Here is a 25,009-nt window from a genome sequence, read left to right as displayed (position 1 = left end):
GTTTACAAAGCTTGATGCACACATAGTCCCATTCTTCATAATTTTCTCATTTTCCATTGAAATGTATGCATTTTACTACCTGCAATATGACTTGCAGATAATCCTGAGGACTAGAGAATGTTGATACCGATTGGCAGGTTTTTCAATCCAGCAGTACATAAAATATTAGTTCATTTTTCTTTCTTTCTCGTTATATTTTCCTTTGTGAAGTACTGGATAGATATGTTAGTCCACCACCTGTATCCTGCCTATTGTCATACTTAGTCTACCAGCATCCTATCTAAGTGCAAAAAATCTGGAAAAAGAAAAAAGTAACGGGGGGGGGGGGTAAAGGCAAAAAAATAGTGAAAGCTTAGAATTTCTGCTCATATACACTTAGAAAGTTGTTAGAATAACAGGTTTAGTATTTGCATGAATTTTCTAAAGAATATGAAATCTGACATGAAGATATATGATATGTGGTGGCTTCAGTCCTCAATGATTTGTTAGAAAACCACATATTTTATGAGGGAACATAACAAAAGTGTGACTTAAATGCCTGGACATACTGCAAATATGTAGACAGTGCAGACGTATGTTCCTACACTATCCATATTATGAACAAGTTACTGTAATGATCATGACGTGCTCTAGTGATGATACATACACCTTCAACATAATCTGCAAATGGTCTGAAATGGCTCAGGAACAGAAATGTCTGTATGCCTGTACTCCTTATCTGCATTACACTTCACACAGAGCAACATAGAGCACTGTTATTTACCATTTTAATTTAAAAAACCCTCAGAAGGTAATTATGCATATACTAATACTTTGCCAGCAGTTCTGCAAAAGGCCTTTCCAGCAGTATGCGTCAGTAAGCAAGTTAGACACACAAAAAAACAATGACTGTGGCTTGTATTACTTTTTATGTTTTGGGTAATTTATTTTTGCACTGAAATACATTACCCTTCTAAGTGTGTTCCAACAAAGTGGTACCACTGGACACCTACTTGCACAGTAGTATTAATGAGTGTAGTGTTATATGTTTGTCATGTGTGACCAGATGATACCTTGCACAATGTATATACATCATAAAGTCTTGTCAGTGATGAACAAAATAAATAAAAAATTTCATACAATAATCTTGAGATGGATATTCAGGAATGCATGCTGCACTCCACTTGTTGACAGCTGTATCAGCCATCATATAACTGCTCTATACATCCTAATGAGACACACATAAATGTCATTCATGCCACAACAATTTCTATGACTAAAGTGATGTATGAGTTATTGCTACAGTATGAAGTGAGTTGTGATCAACGCATTGCTGATTTTGTCTGTCTGTCTGTCTGTCTGTCTGTCTGTCTGTCACAACACATTGTCCATTCACCTAAACAGATGTCATGCAAAGTACAAATATATGCTGTCTGAAACTTGCAATAAAATTTCTCCTGTAGCACTGGAAGTTGATACAATGTTCTTTAGGTTATGCATTACATAGGCAGGTGTTCCAATGCAGCACTGACTAATTAGTATGAGTGTGTGTGACTGTAGTGACAGGTAGCACTGGCTTATTTAGCAGATGTCACTACACATCCCTTCAATGGTAACATTTACACAGGGAGAGGTTTCCCACAACTATTTCACTAAAGTTTAACCAAATAGTTGCCTTGCAACATAATAATGATGTCATCCCTTCAAACATATTCTGTTTCACTCTTGTAGTAAGACTTCTCCTGTGACATGAATGGCTAATGTACAGTTTGCTAGATTGCAGACTTAGATAGGCAGATGCTTAAATCCAGTGATAAGTAACTAGTATAAGTGTGTGTGATTGTAACAACAGGTAAGACTGGCTTATCTAACAGATCTTGTGCATAGACGTCCCCACTGTGGCAATATTTACAGAGGCAGAAGTCTTTCATAAATGCTTAAACTAGTATATATTCTGCATCACTCTTGCAGTACATCTTTTTCTGTGGCATGAACAGCTAATACACAGATGTCTAGATTGTGGACCTAGATAGGCAGACATTCAAATACAGCAACTATGAGTGTGTATGACTCTAGTAACAGGTAGATATGGCTTATCCAGCAGATCTGGTGTGTATACTTCGCATTGGAGGAAACATTTACACAAGCAAAGATAATTCACAACTCTTTTGCTCACATTTGCATCAAACATTTGACTTATAACACAGTGATGATGTTATCCCTTCAAATATTTTCATTCTCACACTTATAGGAAGACCTCCCTTGTGGCACGAGCAGATAATGTATGGTTTTCAAGATTGTTAAATTATACAGGCATTCAAATCCAACAGTAAGTAACTAGTAGGAATATGTGTTAATATAGTGATGAGAAGGAATTGCTTGTCTGACATACTAGGTGTGTGCATTTCTCCTTAGGGGAAAAACTTACAGGATGATACATTTTTCATTCAGTTTTAAGCCAACACTTCGCCTTGCAACATAATGATAATGTAATCCTTTCAAATATGTTCTGTCTTTACACTCATAGTAGGACTTCTCCTGTAGCATGATCAACTTGTACAGAGTATGTACATAGGCAGGGGTTCAAATCTGGCAATGTATATCTAATGTATGTGTGTGCAAAAACTGTGACTGACAGGACTGCCTTACTCAACAGATATTGATATTGTTGACTTGTAGTTGTGTGAATACTGACATGGCTAAAGGATTTTGATCTCTCAAAATACATAGGAGGTAGATGAGCTTTTAAAAACAATGCTTTAGTCAGACATTTAAGAGTGCATTTTCTAACACCTATTGTTTAAAGTCTCTTGTGGCACTAACGTTTAAAACACTTCTCTTTAGAATATGAACTTAGCTAGATAGTTGTTCAAAGCTCGCTATTTTCACCTATGGTGGTTGTATAACATAGAATCACTGGCAATGGCTTCATCAACAGATGTGATGTGGATAAATCAATGTAAGGTTAACTGTTACATGGCTACAGCATTTACACATTAAATGTGAGTCATATGACTTCACACACACCACTGAAGTTATCCATGCAAGTATGTGCTTTCTGACAACTCAAATAATGATGTCTTCCATGGCATCAGCAGTTAATATGCAGTTCTACAGACTGTGGGCCTAGATAGGCAGTGGTTTAAAACTGATAATGTATTTGTGGAGGACAATACTGACAGACAGGACTGCCTTCCCTGACCCACATGTATATGAACACTAATGAGGTAAAGGCTTTTTAGTCCAAAAATGGCATTTATGGGAGGCATAACCATTGCAACAGATTGCTGATATAACTCCTTCAAGTGTGTGCTTCATGAGGATGCAGAAATGTTTCTTTCTGTGGCATCAGTGGTTGGTATGCATCTCTATGAACTCATATAGACAGGTGTTTAAGTCTGGCAATATATAACAACAGAGTGTGTGAAGGACTGACAACAGGCAGGATTGGCTTCTCAAAAACAAGTGTTGTTGCCAGTTCTACTTAATTTAACCATTTACAATTGGGCAGAGAAAGGTAGCTTTTGTAATCCCTTTAATGGAAGTCATGTGCATTTAAACACAAGGCTCAGGTCATCCCTTCAAGTGTCTGTTGTCTGACAAGTATGTTATGAAATCCTGTGTGACATCGTCAGTTAGTGCACAGGTCATGAGCTGTACATGTTCTAAACCAGTGATGTATGCCTTTTATTACTATGCTCACAATATAGTGGTTACAGGCAAGAATAGTTTGTTCAATAGGTCTTGATGTTTGTCATTCTACATAGGGATCACACAATGTATTAGGACATTTGTTATGATATTTTGTTATAATTTTGAAATTAGTAGTTAATATTCATCCAGTAGTTGTTCTTCTTCCTTTTGAACATGTCCAGTCTAATGATGTATTCCATTGCATGACAACACAAAGCACACCAAGTAATTGATGTTGTGGAGTAGTTATAGACATTAGTTGTTTTGTGGCTAAAACTTTTGAGAATATGCTTGCAGCAGCAAGGATTTGTCGAAATCCAGGCAATGGAGGTAGTGATTGATGCTCAGAGAATACCGACATTATCATAGGCTGGAGTGCACCTGTTGAATGAAACCCCTAGCAGAGTCTACAGTTCACTTACTACCTGATGGTACTGTAGCACCTGTCTGTGAGGTATGTCGCATGTTGTGATCCAGGTATTACAGATGTGATTCTCAATAGTTAAGTCAGCAGATATTTTGATTTACCACATGAAAGTACACAGCCTTTAGAGGTGTACCATGTCAGGCTGCGTTATCTGTATATGTTTGGCAGCAGCAGCATGTACAGACATAATATGGTGCTTACACAGCCACAGCTGTTTTACTTTTCAGTCAAATATAATTAAGTGAAAAGCTGCATGTAGCAGTTGTAAATACATAATACTGTCATCAGGCACACTTGTGTTGTGATTGATTCTAATGGGATCTAGCTATCATGAATTGCTTTCCTGTAACACATACCGAATAATGTCTATATGCATACACTGACATTTATACATACACAATTCAGGTGTTACTGGACTGCCTCCACATTACCTGTGTTTCCCAGGATTTCCATCTTAGCATTTATTTCACATGACATTTTCCACACCTCCTGTGTACTTACAGCTCGTCTGTTATAGTAATACATTTGTACCAAAGAATTACAGCACAATCTTCTATTAATATGCTGATCAAAGTGACAGCTCTGTTTCTGAGGCAATACCTTGTGGATTGCACAGCATACTGATTGAGATGTACTAACTTTCTCAATTCTTACCCTTTCCAACAATCATGTTGCTGCCAAAACTGCACCTCTATCAGTGTTTGTATTGGAAGTATGTCCAGGTATTTTTATTTTTCTCAGCAGGTCCACAGCTTTATGTATCTATTTTCCCTTTATCCCTGTATGACTTCCTGTGTTTTATTTCTCGATATACATGACACTGCCAGTGAAGTTCCTATATGTCCACTAGCTGCACAAATACAATTTCCAGCTCTATCAATTTTCCTTGTCTACTGTTATTGTTAGGCTTCCCCTGTATTTTATACATTTCAAGTTGCCTTAACTATTCTTGTGCTGTCCGCATATGAACTCAGGCTTTTTTGCATTCCTGTGTTTACCTTAAATACACAATCCATTCTATAATTCAAAATAGCCACAAGCATGTGTTCTGGGCTTGAGCAGGGACTACTCACTGTGCAGAGTAGCTTGCAGTCTTGCATATTCAGTTAGCAACAGTGGTCATTGCTCACAGTCAGAAGAACATGCTCATCTTAATGTGATATGTACATTCTGTTAATGAATCTGGAGGCTGATGCATTTCTTTGTTATAGCAGGCAAATACCAAAGCCAAAATGTTGAGGGTTACAGAAGTAGCACAGTATTAATGGCTAGCTACAAAACATTATTTTTTTGTATTTTATTTCGAGATCATATGATTAGAAACTAAAGTATCTTTTACTACTTAAACAGTTTATTTGTGCTTGCAAATAGGTATATCCTGCTAATTAAGAGCATCATTTGATTGCTTTGGATGCCTCTGCATCCCTGCTCTTGTAATTAAATGAACATTAGATTTGAGTGACCCCATTTGAATCAGTAGTGTGTTAGCAAACATCTAAAGTCAAATGTTGGTGATTCCTTATAAAGCAGACAAAATGCCACTGTGCTTTAATCTTATTAATGCCTGCTAACTCTAACCATAATCCTGATTCTGCCCCTAAACCCAATCATGCATTTTACCTTTAAAAAACCTTTCTAGCAAGGCTACAATACATAAGACACTCAGACACACACACACACACACACACACACACACACACACACACACACACACACACACACACACACACACACACACACAGCACTAAATCCATCCCCTTACTTTGCCCTTACTCTAATCTTAACCATTATACACTTTCACAAACACTCTACCTCCCTAATGGCAAAGCCTTCAGAATATTCAAACGTTTTGCATTTAGTTAAAATAAATTGTCCACTTTGAATGTAGCAGAAGTGCATATCATACAGTCTAAAATAAAATGCCAAATCTTGGCTTGAACAACAAACCAATAAAAATTTTAATTTAACCTTATGCTAGCATTTTGAATAATAATCTTTGCAACATGTGAGGTGGTTCAAAAAAGATATACCCTTTGCTTACTTATCTACTGCAAATACTGGCTTACAATACACTTGCTCACTGCCACTTGCTTGAAAAGGCAAGTGAACAGATTTGCCTGATTCCTTGTAACAAAATAGCCCGTCCAACACCTGACACTATAAAACTGTATAGCTCTACAAGATCCTTAATTTTAACCCTAAAACTCCTACGCAGTTTGTAACTTGAGTCCTCACTTCCTTACCCCAAAACTACAAACTTGTCCCTTAAATTTCAATTCCCTGATCACTCCTTAATTGTAAAACTCCCCTTTCATTCCCTAAATCTAAGACTCTTTTCCTGCTTCCTAACACTAAAACTCTCTTCCTACTTCTTAAAATTAAAAATTCCTTTCTCCTTCCTAGCATTAAAGCTCCTTTCTTACTCCCACTCCCTAACCTAAAATTCCCTACCCACTCTCTAAATGTAAACTCCCTCCCCCTCCCTAACCATAAATCTTCCCTCCTGCTCTGTGAACCTAGACAAACACTGCCCTAAGCGACATTTCCACCCCTTCCTCCTTTCATTCATTCCCAACCTGCTTGTCTGAATATCTATTCAAGTTTGAGTGGCAGTCCATATGAGGTACAAGATGCTTGAGTCCCTAGTTTTGAGACAGTGGTCTAAGAATACTTGAGACCTAAGCACTTGTAGTAGACCCTTTGTCAGTTGGTACTCACTGTTCTTATGCAGACTGCAACAGCTTCATATTAGCAATGCACAAAAATCTGTTATGTGATTCAAACTATTACTCACAAATGATCTGCAATTCATAATGAAATAGTCCAAAAGAAAAGTATATTTTCAGCTTGACTTTTGGAAAATAACAGAGTTAAGCTAAAGATAGGCCCTGGTGCTCCTCTCACCAAGTAATAACACCTGCAAAGCACAAAAATGAACTTCTAGCAGAAAAACTTATAGATTGCAGTTCTTTACTACCTAGCAACTCAAGAAATGGCATGCAAAACTCCAGTCTTTGCTACACAGGTCAGTATTTAATATTTCTGCTAGCTCAGATTAGTACCTAAATGTGTCCACAGTAGCTCATGTTCACATGAGATACCTCCAGAGTACTGTTTGAAACAACTCATTGCCTTGACCACTCATGGCCAACCATAAGCGTAGGCAAACTAGGAAATCATTTAGGTTGCTACGCCATGAGGTATAACTTTTTTTTTATTTGTTTCAGTTTGAGATGCACATGAGGATTCATGCACTTTTAAAGTGCTGCAGCCCCATTTTACTATTTCTACAGTTTTAAAATATGTCAGTGAAGGGCCATTCAGCAGTCACATCCCACATAAATAGGAAAGAGCCCTGGGAAGAGGCTGTCTGTTAAGAGATGTTCATTTTGTCCATAAGTTAAAGCCATTCAATATATTTTATTAAGACATATTTGATGATGCAGCATTAATGGAATTATAATTTAAGTCTTCTGATATATCTGCCTATCTATCTATCTATCTATCTATCTATCTATCTATCTATCTATCTATCTATATGCACATATATTTTTATACACACACACAGCCACGGTGGTGCAGTGGTAGCATTGTTGCCTCACAGCAAGTGGTTCTCCCATTCAATTCTCGGCTGGAGTGTCTTCTGTGTGGAGTTTGTATGTCCTCCCTGCAGTTGAGTGGCGTTCAAAAGACATGTGTGAATGGGCGTGCCTTCGTTGAAGGTTGGGCGTCAGGCTGGCACCTCGGCACTGTAAAAATCTACTGCCAATCATTAGCGGACTGGAGTTCTGCTGTGGCGACCTCTAACCGGAAAAAGCCGAAAGAAGAAGAACAATTTATACACACACACACACACACACACACACACACACACACACACACACACATATATATATATATATATATATATATATATATATATATATATATATATATATATATGTGGATTCCTATTACAAGAACAAAAGTTCACTACTTCGAACTTGTAATAGGAAGCCACACTTCTGTGAAAGCTCACTTTAATGAAAGTGCACTTCACCGAAAACCCCGCAGCACAGTGGAGGACATGAAAAACAAGCTATGTCCTCCACTATGGTGCAATAGCAATGGACCTTAGGGTTATGGGTTGGGTTAGGGTAAGGTGATAGTTAGTAAAGCTATCCCCTTACCCTAACCCATGCCCTAACCCTAAGGTTCGTGACTATCACACCATAGTGGAGGACATTGCTATATCCTTCACTGCGCTGCAGTCATCACGGACCTTAGGGTTAGGGCACAGGTCATGGTAAGGGGATAGCCCGACTATGACCCGTGCCCTAACCCTAAGGTCTGTGAGTACTGCATGGAAGTTCAGTACAACACCCGTTCATTGTACTGAACTTCGCGTAAGTGCACTTTCGATTAAGTGCACTTTTGCTCCAGTAACCATTCCATGCACTATTTTTAATTAGTGAAAATTTGATCTAGTGTATGGAACCCATATACATATATATATATATATATATATATATATATATATATATATATATATATATATATATATAAACTGACAGATAAATATTTACATTTTATAAACATTTGCAATATAATATATTCTCACAATTTTACTTATAGTTTTATTGATTCTTTGCATTATGAGAAGTTAATTTGGATAAATCTTTCTGATTTAAAGAGATTCTTGCATGATACTCCATTAACAAGCTCTAGGAACACTACAGTTTTATAACACAAAAGTAACATCATTGGGTGGTAAAACAAAATTAGAATTAAGTTGTATTGACAAAAGTACATCTAAAACTGTACTAGAGAAAAAGTTAATGGCAATAAAAAACAATATAAAATATTAAGTTATAAGAAAGTATGTAAAATAAATGTCTACACCTTCCCTGACCTTAATCCATCAGAAAGACTCACTAAGAAATTCTATACCCATTTAGTAAAATGCAAAGAGCTAGCAGTCTCTTCCAGAGTCTTGCAATGTGGTAAATTCAAAAACAAACCATCCCGGTGGTTCATCATTGTAAATAAAATATACAGTAAAAGAAACTCATTTAAATTAGTTAGCAGATGCATAGCTAATCTTGTCAAGGACAATATGAAAAGCATTTAAAAAAATGAAGAACACTGTCAGGTCCACTAAGGAGCCCATGTACAGAGGCTGGCCTCTGAAGCCAAAAACAGTAATAAATCTGCTTTAGCTATGTTAGAAAACTAACAAAAGATTCATTGCTCAGACATTATGGGGTCTCCTACTCTGTCTCAAAATCTTAACCCAGAGACTTTATTTAGCTCCACAAAATATCTGTATTTACATCATTTAGATAATTTACAGAAGTGCTAAGACCAAAATTACTTTCTCAATGAGACCTTCGATATCTGTTATTACTTAATTAATAGTGTTAAACATATAGTTACAGATACACTCATCAAGCTGTGTAACTTAAATTTAACTACTAGTTTTGTCTCTGATGAGTGGCACATAGAAGTGGTGAAGGGTAACCTTACAACCAAAGCAGTTAATAACATACCTACCAGTCTTACAAGCCTTGCCTTTTTGTTAGACTTGACCAGTAACAATTTGGTTTTGTGAAGGGTAGAACTGTCTATTTAATAAGGAAAATTTCTTCAAAAGGGTTAAAAGGCTGTAGATGCTGACTGTGTAATGTATGCAGCATATCTTGGCCTGGCTAAGGCCTTTGACACCATTCCCTATGCTGGCATCAAACAAAAGCTAAATGCTTTAAAAATAACCTATATGTGGTAAGATGGATAGCAGTTTGGCTGAAAGACTGAACCCACATGAAGCAAGTTCCATGTGCCTCACCAGAATGTAGGGAAATCAGCAGTAGTGCCACTCAGTGCTGAGAACTGTACTTTTTGGTATTTATTTCTTAGATCTCTATGCAGAGAGACATGATCTCTAGCTAAGAAAGTTTGTAGATTATTGCAAACTTGGGGTTGTTTTTAAGTCACAGTATGACACACATGAATAAGCACTTCACAGTAAACTCCTGTTGTACTAAAAATGAACTCAAGCTAAATGCTAAAAAGTGTAGTATTGTCACTTTCGGTAGACAGCTTTTTCCCTCATCATACTGTTTGGACAAAACACCTCTAAAAACAAAAATGTAGTTAAGGACTTAAGGACTTGGGCTAATAGCTCCCTCTCTTTTGACCATTATGTGACAGCAGCTATCAGGAAATTATTTAATTTATCCTAGCCACTTGCCAAAGGAATATTATCAAGGTCTAAAAACATACTTACACCCTTATACTTAGCATTGATCAGGTCAGTAACTGAGCACTATGCCCTGCTTGGGATGTATCTCATTAACATACCAAGCAATCAGAAAGAACCCAAAGGTTGCTAGCGAGAAACATCACAGACTTAAAGTCCCAGAGCTACCAAATGTAGGCTGGAAGTGTTGTCTCTTTACTTAGTGTCTTATAGATTTTTGAGCTAAGGCCGCTGTCTTGCTTGCTACACTATCACAGACCTGATTGTCCGGGACTTCTTGTTTCTCTGCAAGTCCAGTATATTCACCAATATTAGAACTAAGGACCTAAATCTTCATCAACAGATAAATAAAACATGGAGGAGGAATAGGTTTATAACCCAGTACCTCTCAAACCTCTGGACTAAACGTCTTCTACATGTGACACAGTGCAACTCTTTATCTTCTTTTAAACATAAATTAGATGACTGGATGGATATTCCCTAATTTGTTCTAGAATTTACTTTTATTACCCTCCTAGTGAAGGGACTTGATGGAAGGTACTGACAAGGAAGAACAGTCATAAGACTAGTGGCCTTGGAATATCTATAGACCTATGCACCTATAAACTAGTTGGATGAAAATATAAGGAAGCCAAAGTTAGCAAGAAGTGTGAATTGACCTCATTACAAATGGGAAAATTGAATAAAGGTAGAATAGTTTTAAAAAGGAAAATCCAAAGACGAGGTGCATTTACATCAAATGATTTATTGACGGAGGGGAGGTTAGTTTTTAGAAAGTCATGAATATGATTTTCCAACATGCCAGTTCTGATATTCACTCTGTAATTAATACATTTATATAGTGTATTTTCAGTCACGTTATATAGAATGTCATGTATCTATTGTTTTTATATCTCTGGGTTAGCTCAGATATTCTCTTTGCATATAATGCCTGCGTATCTTACATTTTTTCATTCTTTCTATATATCATGCTATGTATCTATTGTCTTTACTCTGTGGCTAGGACTGAAATAGGACCAACAAGAAGATTGTTCTAGCCCAGTTAACAAATGCAAAACAAAACAAATAAATAAAATAAGGTAAATCAAATAAGAACAGATGTACATAACAGAAGTTGAGCCGGGGCATCCAATTATGTCTACATGTAATTGCAGATTAATCAGTGTAATGTTGATAATACTCAAACTTATATCCCAAGGGTGACAAGCAACGCAAGAAAGAAAAAATTGATTAAAAGCCTACTATGATGTTTCAGGAAACCCAGTAAACATCAGCCATGCTACAGCCTTTAACAATAAAATACCTTAATGGTACTCCACCACCATTAATCATATATTGAAAGCATTTAGGAATTTTATTAGATCAAAATATTGCCTTTCCTTTATATACTGAGATCTAAGCAGGAAACAGTGTTGGCACATGTTAAAGTGTCATATAAAATAACCCATCATGGGAGGTTAGGGCACTGAAACAGGAGTATAAGAGGATTTAATATGCCCATATCCCAGATTAATGGGAGGGATATCAGTAGTCTTATTAGGCTAGTGAGATTACATCCTCTAAACTCCAAGCTGATAAGAAAGGTTTTCTCACCTTCTTTTAATTTCTCCAAGTCCTTTGGGTTTCTAATGCCATGACAGAAATGCACCCCATTCCTAAGTCAAAGTATGATTAAAGTCCATGAAATTAGTATTGTTTCAATCTTTGATGTCAGCCAGAAGTGCTCTTTACAGCATTCGCAATGTACCCAGTGATGACTCCTTCTGCAATTCATATGGGGTTACTTGTATTGGTAACATATCTAAATATGACTGTAGAGTGTGTTTTTTTATAAGACCCGTTATAGGTGTCCTTGTCTTTTATAATTTCTCTAAGTCGTTTGGGTTTCTAATACCATGACAGGAATGGACCTCATTCTAAGTCAAAGTACAATTAAAGTTCATGAAATTAGTATTGTTTCAATCTTTGATGCCACCCAGAAGTACTCTTCACAGCACCCGCAATGTACCCAGTAATGACTCCTTCTGAAATTCTTATGGGGTTACATGTATTGGTTGTTGTGTTGTGTCTTTTGGCTTTTCCTGGTTAGGGGTTGCCACAGCGGAACTCCTGTCTGCTAATGATTGGCAGTAGATTTTTACGTGCTGAGTTGCCAGCCCTGATGCACAACCTTCAACGAAGGTATGTTCATTCACGCATATCTCCACACAGAAGATGCTTTAGATGAGAATCGAACAGGACAACGTCTTACTGTAAGGTGACAACACTACCACAGCACCACCACCACAGATGGTTACATGTATTCGTAACATATCTAAACATATCTAAATACAATTGTAGATTCGTTTTTATAAGACCTGTTGCTCCTACTACAATTGGAATTGACTGGGTACCTTTCTTCCACATTGCTCTCATTTCTGCTGTAATTCATGATATTTTATGACTTTGTGTCTCTGTCCATATGCAAAACATGGTAGTCACTGGGTTTGGTGATTTCAATGATCAATGCTACTTTTGTCTTCTTTTCATGGACCACTATATCCAGTTTTCTAGCATCTATCTTTTGAACTGCTGGGAATGTGTGATCCCATGTGATGTAAGCTTCATCATTTTCTATGATATTTTGTGGGTCATGTTTCCAGTGTTTTTCAATCACTTCAATAGAATAATGTTTACACAATCCCCAGTGTAACAGTCTTGACACATTATTAAGCCTTTCAGTATACAGTCTTTATGCCTTTATTATGTCAGAATTAGCAGTGAGGTGTGCAACTCTTTCCAATTCATTTTTACAAAACCTACATTTGTCTGTTTCTCCCACATGTTCAATGGACATTGTAAACCAACATGTATGTAGCCCACTATCTTGGGCTTCCAATATTAGCCTTTCATCTGTTGGTTTGAATTCACCTCTTCTTAACCATTCCTGCATTCGCTCCTGATCAGCATGAAGTTCTTCCACAAATGTTCTATACTTGCAACTATAGTTATGCATTTTCCACATATCTTGCCTTCTCATCAGGTTCTATACCTTATTTTCTTTCTTTTGCTTTTTGGCACATTCAGTTGCTGCCTAATTTTTATCTACTTCTGGTTTGATTTCCATTCCTGCTTGATAGTGATATTCTTCTGCTAGATTAAGCAGAGAAGTCATCTTTGACTTATTCTCCTCTTGTTTCAAAGTTTTCACTACTTTTGGGTCTTCTGAGAACATCAGCTATGTGTGGAGTCCCATAATTGCAGGAGTATACATGCAATCAATTACAAAGAGACCCATCTCTCCTTCAGAATGGGGACTATATAATGTTGGTATTTACTGTTTTTTTATAAATCATTTGGTGAGCATGAAGCATCCTTCTTGTTTTTCCTATCTAGTCTATCAAACATGTTTTGGGGCCAGACAATCACTTCAAAACTGTATGTTAGGACAGGAAGAGCAAATTGGTTTAGAGATTGTATTTTGTTCCTAGATGTCAACACTGTTTTCAGGATTAATTTAAGTCTTCTAAAGTATTTCCTTCTAAGTTTTATTCACATTTGTTCATATTTTATTGTTGATCCTTCATCCATTCCCAAATATTTATATACTTCCTCATGCTCAAGTTCTTTTATATCACATTCTTGTTCCAAACTGTTTTCCTGGTGCTGCAGTTTTCCTGATTTAAATGTTGCTTTTGCACATTTATCAAGACCAAATGACATTCTTATATAATCTGATAAAGTTCTGACAACCTGCAGTTCTACTTTCAGTTCCTCATCTGATGAGCTATACAGTTTTAAATCATCAACAAACTGAAGATGAAAAGTCTTTACGCTTTGTTGTTTTCTAGGAGCCTAAGCTGTTAAGTAGACAGCTTAATGGGTTAAGGGTAAGGCAGAATAGTAGTGGTGATAGAGAGTCACCATGAATTATCCTCCTTTGAATTTTTATCCCTGGGGTGATAATTTGTCCTTTATCATGTCTTAATTGCAAAGTGGTCTGCCACTATTTCATGGTCACTGTAATGTGGTCTATCAGTGTGGGGTGTAGCTTATACATTTTTAATCACACTTTTTTTCCATGAATGTGGGATACTATCAAATGCTTTTTTGTAGTCACTCCATGCTATACTTAGATTCTTCCCACTTTTGTAGTTCTCCACTATGACTTTATTTAACAATAAATGATCATTTGTTCCCTATGACTTTCTTTTATTGCCCTTTTGTTTTACTGCCATAATTGAGTTTTCTTCTAAATAACTATAAACTCTGTCGGCATCAATTCCCATATATAGTTTATACATCATCAGAAGGCAGGTTAACGGTCTATAATTTTTAGGTTAGCTTGCAGGTTCACTCTTAAGTAGGAGCATTGTTTTTCCTGTTGTTAGCCAGATTGGTGTCTGTTCGAGGTGCACATATAAATAGTTCTTACTCATGGCTAAATCATCATACAGAGATGTTAATTCTAATAGCCATCAGTAAGACTGGTAGCATATCCCTTAAGGACTCCAAAAGGTATAATAGTACTGACCTAGACAAATTTGTAGATATATCAGCTTCAGAATATTGTGACTCTGTGGCCGCTAATATGGTTTGAAATACAGGGGATGAGTCTCTTGGACAAAACAAAGCTGAGCCAAATCACCACGGCTATAATAATCCACTTTAATGATAAAATCATTAAAGTGGATTATTATAGCCGTGGTGATTTGACTCAGCTTTGTTTTCTTCATTTTGTTTTGTTTGCTGAGAGCCTATTCTTCATCAGGTAGCTGGTGTTGCTTTCTTCATTTTTGATGAGTCTCTTGGGTCTAAACAGCCTATGGCCACTCCTCTGTTGGAGAATCGGGCCGAAACTCTTATATGGCAGACTTCTCTTCTGGAGATGTTGGAAGTGATCAAGACCCTCCATGCATGTAAAGTCCCTGGTTTTGATAGAATTGGGTGTGACGTTTATAAAATACTTCAGGATATAGTTAGCCCCACTATTGTTTGAACTGCATAGTAGCACTTATGAGTTGAAGACATTTCTTAGTGAGATGGTTAATGCTAAAGTTATTCTGACTTCCAAACAGAGCAACATCTTCCTCAGGCCACTTTCATTCCATATATTGGCAAGATCCAGTGTCTTATCTTAGACATCCCCTGAAATGGAAACATCCTTCAGATTAGCAGGAGGTTGGGCTTTCATTCCCACCTCAGTGGGAGGGATAGGCATTCCACAGGTGTATAGCTACTGGATAGTGAATATAGGTTAGTTTAATCTCAGAGTGTGGTGAACCAAGGAAGCATCTTGGAAAAGAACTGAACTATGGCTAAGAAAAAAAAAACAATACTGGCCACATGTTTCCCCTTCCTACAAAATCTAGGATCTAGGGCTTGCTCTTTGGTTTGATTCCAAGTTAGCCTGTAGAGGCAGGCAAACCAGTGCTATCTTCTAATCTGTTAGTATTTGTTCATCCCACACATTCAGATTTAAAGCTGTTCTTTCCCCTGGAAACAATGGAGCTCAGTGGAGGTGATGTATATAGATGATATTTGGAATAAGGCCGGGCTGTGAATCTTGCCTTTAGAGATGATCATTTGCAAGTTCCCATTACTTAGAGCATGATGGTGTCTTTATTTTCAGCTGATGGCATGTTTGATGATGTCATGGTAGACAACACACCTTTATAATAGCAGTCTTTATGACGAGATCAGACCACCCCAGATATAGAAGTTTGATGGATGAGAACATCCCTAACTGTAAGTGTATCTACAAGTAACTTCTTGGTGAGCCTGACCTCCTACTAGCAGAATTGTTAATTTAATGGAATTCTTTTTTAGACAATGGCCTAACATCAGAAGAATGGAAGGACCCATAGTGACACATAGTGGTTGCTGACCACCTCTGACATGGTTTGCCATTATGAAATTGTTGTACATGTGGCATTTCACTCATGTGCAATTGGCTAACATGGAAAGGAGTATAAATGCTGCATGTTGGTGTTGTGCAATGAGCAAAGCCAATTATTTTCATATGACATGGTCTTACACAGAAATAGCTGCTAGATGGGCTGCCATCATGCATGGGATTACTTGAGCTCTAGGAACATCTTTACCAGCTAAAGTGAACTTTAGATCTTTGGCTGTTTGGCATGGGGGAAATACCACATATGCAGTACTGCACTGAATACTATTGGAATATATGTGTGTGTTGGCTTTTTTCTATCATGTTTATTTGCCAGTAGGAAATACCATCCCAAATGATTGGATCAAATCCATGTTGAGCTTGGGTTCCAAACTTAAGCTCTGGTCTCACCTTAAAATAAATTCAGCTAAGTGGGATGGATATTGAAGTATTTTTATTTTTAATCATCAGGTTGGTCTTCATTACAGTCTTATTTTAGCTAGTCTGTGCCTAAGAATTAACCTTTCAAAGTTAATTAGTATTGCTTATTTCTCTTTTTTCTTCCATGGATATTCTTTTAATTTTCTCCTTTCTTCTTTTATGTATTCTTTCTATTCTGGCTTGCATGGCAAAAGTATTTCATTAGTAGTAATTGCTTTACACACTTGATGCTTATTGCTATGGTGTAGATGCATGTTCTGTGGTAGCGATTTGATTTAGAGATACAAACATTACAGTTATGAACATAACAGCAATTCGACCAGGAGGAGGCTGATAATAAATATTAGTATGAGGGAGGAAATTAATACACATATCGCAGTACATGCATACATGACTTAACTCATTACAGCCGAGTAACATCTCCAGGCATTTCTGCAGTTACCTCCTACTGTGCCTCTAGGCATCAAATATTGCCCGTTCATATTTGCATTAATAATTCCAAAACCATACTACATACAAGGTAGCAGAACATTTTATCTTGAAGTATACATGATGGCAAACACAACTGTATTGATATATGACCTCTGTCAATTAGTATTTGTTAGAACTGTAAGGTGATAACTTCATTTTTTTAAAGGATGAATCCACACCTACTGGGAGTTAAAGGTACACACTTAAAAGAGCTCTGCTGGAAGGAATGAGTTAAATGAAAGAATGAAGGTTGTTGAGGAAATAAAACCATTTGGTAGTGGATTTGGACAATGTAAGGACTGATTTTAACTGTGACGTGCATGATAAAAGTAAGCAAAGATGCAGAATCAATGACATTTTTCAGGATTTTATGAAAACAGAAGATTTATAAATAGGTTAATGGAAGGTGTAGGCATATTGTAGAGGTAGAAAGACAGATTGTTTTAACGTTTTTAAGTTTTACTGAACACTGTGGCATTTGGAGATTTTTTAATTCTAATAAATAATAAATAAATATTCTAATAAAGATGCAATTTAAATGGAAAGTGCACTAAAGGTTGGCTGCAGATAATGCAGAAACTACTAAAGGGAAGTGGAAATTAAGAAATTAGAGAGTACTTTGAGGGCATGGGAGACTAGAAGATTAGATGTCAATGTAGGTTTCTTTAAATAGCAAATATTTAAAGGAAACATTTTAAAAAATGAGAAAATGAAATAGAAAAAAGAAAGGAGAATTTGGAAGAATATATGAGGAAATGAAAATATCATGGAAAGACAAGATGCCCAGTATATGAAAGAAAGGGAAATGCAAGAAAAGATAAGGAGATAATAAATACATGTTTAGAAGATATATATATATTCTTAATTAAAAACAAAATGAAAGTGTTATGCCATTATAAAGGAAGTTTGTAAAGATGGAAATGGAGGACATATGATACAATGTCTAAATCAAACAGTGAAGTTATAAATAGATATAATCAGCATGACGTAATGAGGATGATGTATAAATATGTTTCTATGGTTTATAATGAAGAAAATTTAAAGGGTTGTGAATTTTGGGGATCATGACTATAAATGAAGATGCTAAAATGAAGTTATGAATACAAATAATATTATGTAAGATGAATAATGTTCTAAATATGACTAATGAGAATTGAGTCCTAGATAAAGATAGATTCAGATATGGGTTTTATAAGGACTCAGGAGAGAATGAAACTAAGAATTCTGTCACAAGTGATATTCAATAAATGTGTTTAAAAATTCTGTTAGAGTTTTAAGCAAATGCTTAACATTCAAATGGTTATATAGAGGAAATATTAATACCAGTTGTAGACAAATTGCCTTTCACAATAGAAATTATAAAGTTGTGATTAAAATTTTACAGATTAGAATGTTAAGAGAACTAAAATAAGCATTGCCGGAGGAAAAGTGCAGTGTGACTAATAAATACTTTTTTGGAATTATTGATTTTGATTAAATAGATAGTGGAGGTAATACTATGTACCAAAGGAGAAGTGAAGGTAATGGCATGTGATATAGGAAAGGTTTATGATATTTTTATCATGAGCAGGAGGGTCATACATAGGAGTGCTATGGTGCTCAACAGACAGCTGCAAATATATTGAATATATTATTTCATAGGTGGAATTGCTAATGAACAAATAGATGACTGACCTAATAAAAATGGAAAAGGGATAAAACCACAGTGTTCATTAATTGGGGTGATCTACTGCTTTCTGTTGAATGATGTACTGATTTTAAATGAAAACAACCTAGAAGAAGCTAAGTGGGAGATGATAGAAGACTCACAAATTCCAGTAATTTTGGCCTATATTGATGATGTAATAATAATTAGAAAGAATAAATTATGGCTGACCAAATTGGTTTAAGAGGTAGAAAGAAGACTGGATATGTAAGACTAAAATAAATAAGGGAAAAAAAGAGGCATGTGACACAGTTAAAGAAGGAAGAGTGCATTTTCAAAGAAAGAGATGAAAATATTAGGAGCAGCTGTTCAAAGCAAAACATGGAGGAATAGTGGTAGGTGACTGGTAGAAAAAGTGACATTAAAGTGGGAAGAGGTTAAAAAATGAAACAAGTAGTTTGTTTGAGGAAAATGTTTAAAACTTTTTTTAAAGCAGGGTATACTTGATAAATAGTAAAGTCATGGGCATAGCTTGGAATATGTATCTGTATCTCTCAATATAGATATAAAGGTACATATATAGTGTATGCATGTGTATACATCCATACATAGATACACACACACACACACACACACACACACACACACACACACACACACACACACATAGATACACACACACACACACATGTACACACACACACACACACACACACACACACACACACACACACACACACAGACACACACACACACACACACACACACACACACACACATAGATACACACACACACACACACACACACACACACACACACACACACACACACACAAACACACACACACACACACACACACACACACACACACACACACACACACACACACATACAGTGCTAAGATGGAAATTATGGATAATAGTATTTAGCTTCTTTAGTGGCTCAGGATTAAATCAATTAAAAGGACAACATTCTATAATGACAATGATAAAGGAAGGCACGTTACTTCATCCTGGAGTTTTCTTTTCTTCTTTCTTTGTTTTTTTTCCTTCGTTCTTTTTAATAACATTTCATTACATACATACTTTGTTATGATAATTATGACATGAAAAAGGAAAATTTATTAAAGTAGTAGTAAATAAAATAATGCATAAAAGTATTACTGAGTTGGCTTTGGAAGAAAGAAAAAAATGCAGAATGTGAGAAGGTTAAAGAATTTCAAGGCAGGTGGTTTATGAAAGCACTAGATTTAGATAAGGAAAAGAGAATCATGTGCTAAATGAGTAGGTATGAATGATTAGACATTAAGAAAAAGGATAGTATTAAGAAAACAAATACATAAAGAAATATATTAGTAGAATGACTTGATTTCAAGGATGCTGTTTAAGTTACTTGTCAAAGGAAAAATGAACTATAAAATGTATAAAGGAGGAAATGCACTTTAAAGGAGTATAAGACAGAATAAGATTCTGTTTGCTGGATGTAGTAAAATTAAGGGGTATTGGAAAAAATTATAACATTTATAAGTTAGATGAAATAAGATATATAAACAGTTCAAGATACGGTATAAAATTAAACAAGAATGCAAAAAAAAAAAAAAAAGAAAAGAAAATGGAGAATGTAGACAGAACAATTATGCTGGCTGCCTGGTTATTTCAACTCGGAGATGCCATGAATTATGCAATATAGTTTGAAAGAAATGGCAGAGAGGATTAAGGAGTTATCAATGATCCAATTTCCGTGGTCCAGCGTTTGATTCCCTCAACTTACTTTGCCTAACTGTGTGACTCTGAGCAAGTCACTTAACCTGACAACACTCCTGAACTGAGTCTGGAAAAGGTCCATGGAGATCTGTGCTCTACCCTGGCAATGAAATACAAACAAATAAATAAAACTGAGATTTTGGTTATTGCAAAAAAAAAAAACTGTTTGTTGAAAATCTATTTTCTTGTTAAGTCATGTATTTGTATAGGTAGGCATACAAATTTATAGAAATAAATGTGTATTGATTTTGGCAATTTTTTAGTTTGTTTATTATTTTTTTTAGACATTAAAAAAGAACCTACACTATTTTCTGTTAGTATTATACATTTTTTTTACATCCACATGAGTTATCACCAACTGCAGAAGACTGGATCTTAGTTGAACATATCAACCAAGGAATAAGAATGGCAAACAACATAATTCCTAAAACATCATCCTAAACTAAAATTATTGCTATTAATTCTCCTTGGAATAATAAAAAGACAATTTTCAAAAGCAGTAATACATACTATGGTGTTCAGAAAGCTTTCCTGTGTGCTACTTTGCTGCAGAAGGCCTAGTATGCAATTCATAAAGGAGTCACATGTAAAACTACTACACATTTATGTAATGCCATAGTCATGGAATAGTCAACAGATGTGTGTACTGTCATAGTCATGGAGTAGTCAGCACATGTGTGTATACTGCCATTGTCATGGAGTAGTCAGCAAATGTGTGTGTACTACCATAGTCATGGAGTAGTCAGCACGTATGTACTGCCATAATCATGGAGTAGTCAATATGTATGCACTGCCATAGTCATGGAGTAGTCACCACAAGTGTACTACCATAGTCATGGAGTAGTCAGCACGTATGTACTGCCATAGTCATGGAGTAGTCAGCACATATGTACTGCCATAGTCATGGAGTAGTCACCAGAAGTGTACTACCATAGTCATGGAGTACTCAACACATGTGTGTACTGCTATAGTCAAGGCGCACTCAGCAAATGTCTGGACTGTCATAGCCATAGAGTAGTCGACATATGTATGTACTGCCATAGTTATGGAACAGCCAGCACATGTATGTACTGCCATAGTCATGAAGTAGTCAGCAGGCGATTTAAAAAATATATATATTTGACACACGTGATCCAGCACTGGGATGGATATATTCACATAAATGAGTGCAAGGAGTATTCTAGACTTACTATTATTTGAATTTTGAACAGTGTTTCACTCTTAAGATGTTTACATTTTATGAGTGAACATATCTTATGGGAAAAATCAAATTCTTTTGAACTTTTACAATTTACAATGAATGAGGAAAATGCTTTTGAAAAGAAAAACTCTTTCTTTTAAAGGAAGCCTTACTTATTTCAGTTTTACAGTGACAGGGTGCAAACCAAACAATGTCAAGATTTAGTATAAGACAACTGATGATCTGGGGTGAAAGAAGTGACTTAGAACAAGAGACACAACTGTGGCTGACCACCAAATCAGTAGGAGTAGTAAGACTAACTTATTTGTGTGGCTAAGCCAGATGAGAGAGTGAGTCAACTGTGTTTCTGCCAGTTAGGAAGGGTGACTGTGGTAGATGGGAGCTGCCCATGCCTTTGCATTCTGGTACAGAAGATACATCTATCTGTGGAATGGGCATAAAGGGCATCACTACCGTGACTTACAGATACTGAAAATGTAAGTGCATATTCACAGCCCAGGAGATAGCTACCAAGAATCTTGTCTCTCACTCTTAATGTTTTAAATATGACATATTACTGATGTTCCTGATTTACAGCTTAGGATACGCCACTTGAAGTCTTGCTACATCAGCATTAGCAAGTGTGACTAATTTATTCCACCCTTTGATTACAGCAATAATTTTCAAATAGGTATCAAGATGTCTCCTTCAAAGCTTTCACATCTCTACCGTCAGCTACATATTTAAATGTCAGAGTGATGCAGTCAACATCCTAGAGTGGACCCCATTCTGTTAATGTGCAATTTATAATTAAATTGTGACCTCTGCTCCATCCTGCTGGGGACTCACTACCCTTTGGGCATAGCAATCATCACAGCCATCAAACTCTTTAAAGCCACGCTGCAAGCACATCTCTTGGCAAATGTTATTTTAGTTCTTTCCCAATTACATCCATGTTGCAAAATTAACAACTGCTCGCATATCTGCATTACTTATTTAATCACTCATATCTTTATAATTTACATCACTATTGCAAAAACAACTGCACACAAAGCTGCATTACTTATTAAATCACTCATATCTTTATTATGTCCCTAAAGTTTTTCATGTGCTACCCTGCCTGTCTACCTTTAGTTAGAGATTTCATGTTTTGACTGATTTGCTTCTGTCCTTAATTTCATCCCTAACTGGTCACTAATGACTTGCCCTGGATACAGCATAACACATGTTTTTTTATCTTGTCACCTCTTTTGCCACTGCTTTGCATTTCAACTTTGACTGAGCTCTCATTCCCCATGCAGAATGTGAGTACTTTGCCTTCCAAGTGCAGTTATGTTTTGGAGAGTTTTGCATGCCATTGTTGTTAAATTATTATTATTGGAACAGATTTATCTTATCAATATTAGTCTGATTTTAATTTTTCAATGATATCTTTGTGCCCAGTGGGCCTACTATTAAAACAAACACACTGTCATTTTTTGGGGATGACCTGGGCGGAATGTCTGGATAACTGACTTGCTTAAAGTCAAAAAGCAGGCAGTTAAGGAAATCAAACCTTGCACCAGAGAAACCATAGCTCACAGCCTTAATCCTCTTTGCCAACTCCCAGTTTTGCATGCTTATGTTGGACTACTAATTTACTGTTCTTTTTATTGTGGATATAACTGTTGTTTTTGCATAGTACTAGCATTTGCTCTTTAGTGCTGTTGCAGCATTGTCTGATGGAAAATTATTTGTAGGTACTAGACTATCAGCCCTGGGGCCTATATAAGCCTATCCAAAAAGGTTCCCTGGCTTTCGCCAACCAAGAAAATGATTTTCCTGTGCCCCTATCAAGCAGTGCTGCAGAAGTGATCCCCGGGGTGAATTTTCTATTTCCCATCCAGTCGTCAAGATCTTTCTTAAAGAGGGCCAATGAGGAGTTTTGCTTGACATGAATGGGTAGTTTGTTCCAGAGTATGGGAAGTCTCTGGGACAGAAATCTATCCCTCCAGGATGTTCTGTTTATTTTAGTGACAAGTTTTAGGTCCCTGGAGCGTGTGGTTCAGAGAGATTGAGATTTCTTTAAGTGTAGCATTTCCAACAGCTCTGGGTTTGACATAGCTTTGTATGTTAGGCAGACGTCGCCATTGAGTAGGCGATATGCGACGGAGTAGAGCTTGAGTTTTTTGAGATGGTTTGCATATGGCATCTGTTTGAGGCCAGTAATCCTCTTAGTGAGGTACTTCTGTGGCCTTTCCAATTGTTGTAGGTATCTTATGAGATACACGCCAAACAGAGCATTGTACTCTATAATGGGTCTGATGAGGTATGAGTACAGAGGAACAATGACCTCCTTTGTTCTAGAGGAGAACCTTTTTGTGATGAAGTGCGCCACATAGACGGATTTCCTAGCTACTATAACAATGTGGTTATCAAAGGAGAGACTACTGTCCACCTGTGTCCCGAGGTCTCTTATCACACTTTCAGTGTTTAGTGAGCTACCGCCTATGTAGTAGTTTATGGATACTGAGTTTTTCACAAAGGGGATGACAATGCACTTCTTGGTATTGAGCTTGAGGCCATGACTTTGACACCAAGCATCTGTCTCTGTGAGGCCCTTTTGTAGAATGCTACATCATTACGTGAATCTATTACAGCTCCCAGTTTGCAGTCATCTGCAAACTTTGTTAGCCAAAGACCTTCTCTGTTGGCCTGCACTTCAGAGAAGTAGATGCCGAACAGGAGAGGACCCAGGACTGAACCCTGTGGTACTCCACTCATCAGTGGTCCGAAGTTGGACTTGGAGTCAGCTACTTTTACTGTGTGGGTTCTGTCAGTGAGCCAATTGGCCACCCATCTTGTGACAAAGGGATTTATGCCCAGTTTAGTGACTTTATCTATAATTCCAGAGTGGGGGATGGTATTGAAAGCCTTGGCGAGGTCAAGATAGGCTGTGTGCATTACCTTTCCCTCATCTACGGCTCTAGTGACTGCTTCAAAGAAGCCAGTCAGGTTTAGTAGACAGGATCTACCTTTTACAAACCCAAACTGAGTGGGGTGTAGGGATTGGAGGTTACCTATGTCTTTGTTTATAAGATCCAAGATGATACATTCCATGGCCTTGCAGACCAGGCTCGTCAGGCTAATGGGGCAGTAGTTTCTGGGATCCATGGTGGCACCCCTTTTGTGGAGTGGGATAACTGTCGCTGTGCATCATTCAGTAGGCACATAGCCTGAGGTAAGGCTATGACTGAACATGGTACTTAGGTGGGGTGCCAGTTCGTTCTGTGGCTCATGCAGTATGCAGCCAGGGATGT

At 36.8% G+C, this 25,009-nt stretch overlaps 1 protein-coding gene across 1 annotated transcript in view; it reads right to left on the bottom strand.

Moving 5' to 3' along the window:
• LOC122791478 overlaps positions 1–25,009 on the bottom strand; it is a 366,144-nt gene that overhangs the window by 240,293 nt on the left and 100,842 nt on the right. The gene's annotated exons all lie outside the window — the stretch shown is intronic.

The sequence above is a fragment of the Protopterus annectens genome, chromosome 17.part0 (assembly GCF_019279795.1).
Source record: "Protopterus annectens isolate FY-2018-M chromosome 17.part0, PAN1.0, whole genome shotgun sequence".
Lineage (NCBI taxonomy): Eukaryota > Metazoa > Chordata > Ceratodontiformes > Protopteridae > Protopterus > Protopterus annectens.
The sequence above is the reverse complement of the archived record's forward strand: the minus strand, read 5'-3'. Positions and strand labels throughout refer to the sequence as shown.